This window comes from Cynoglossus semilaevis, unplaced genomic scaffold (assembly GCF_000523025.1).
Source record: "Cynoglossus semilaevis isolate Cse_v1.0 unplaced genomic scaffold, Cse_v1.0 scaffold1397, whole genome shotgun sequence".
Taxonomy (NCBI): Eukaryota; Metazoa; Chordata; class Actinopteri; order Pleuronectiformes; family Cynoglossidae; genus Cynoglossus; species Cynoglossus semilaevis.
In genome coordinates this window covers 42,117-43,283 of record NW_007585156.1, presented here as the reverse complement: position 1 = coordinate 43,283, position 1,167 = coordinate 42,117, and positions in this window count along the sequence as shown.

Genomic DNA, 1,167 nt, shown 5'->3' with positions numbered 1-1,167 from the left:
TAACCTTGGCTAACCTCAGCTAACCTTTGCCAACCTCGGCTAACCCCTGGCTAATTTCAGCTAACCTTGGCTAACTTTGGCCAACCTCGGCTAACCTTGGCCAACCTCAGCTAACCTTGCTAACCTCAGCTAACCTCAGCTAACCTCGGCTAACCTCAGCTAACCTCAGCTAACCTCATCTAACCCTTAATAACTGCAGCTAACCTTGGCTAACCTCAGCTAACCCTTGCTAACCTCAGCTAACCCCAGCTAACCCTTGCTAACCTCAGCTAACCCCAGCTAACCCTTGCTAACCTCAGCTAACCTCAGCTAACCTCAGCTAACCTCAGCTAACCCTGACTAACCGCAGCTAACCCTGGCTAACCTCAGCTAACCCTGACTAACCTCAGCTAACCTCAGCTAACCCTTGCTAACCTCAGCTAACCTCAGCTAACCTCAGCTAACCTCAGCTAACCTCATCTAACCCTTAATAACTGCAGCTAACCTTGGCTAACCTCAGCTAACCCCCGGCTAACCTCAGCTAACCTCGGCTAACCTCAGCTAACCTCAGCTAACCCTTGCTAACCTCAGCTAACCTCAGCTAACCTCATCTAACCCTTAATAACTGCAGCTAACCTTGGCTAACCTCAGCTAACCCTTGCTAACCTCAGCTAACCCCAGCTAACCCTTGCTAACCTCAGCTAACCCCAGCTAACCCTTGCTAACCTCAGCTAACCTCAGCTAACCTCATCTAACCCTTAATAACTGCAGCTAACCTTGGCTAACCTCAGCTAACCCTTGCTAACCTCAGCTAACCTCAGCTAACCTCAGCTAACCTCAGCTAACCTCGGCTAACCTCAGCTAACCTCAGCTAACCTCAGCTAACCTTGGCTAACCTCAGCTAACCCCCGGCTAACCTCAGCTAACCTCGGCTAACCTCAGCTAACCCTGGCTAACCTCAGCTAACCCTGACTAACCGCAGCTAACCCTGGCTAACCTCAGCTAACCTCAGCTAACCCCAGCTAACCCTTGCTAACCTCAGCTAACCTCAGCTAACCCCAGCTAACCCTTGCTAACCTCAGCTAACCTCAGCTAACCTCAGCTAACCTCAGCTAACCTTGGCTAACCTCAGCTAACCCTTGCTAACCGCAGCTAACCTCAGCTAACCCTTGCTAACCTCAGCTAACC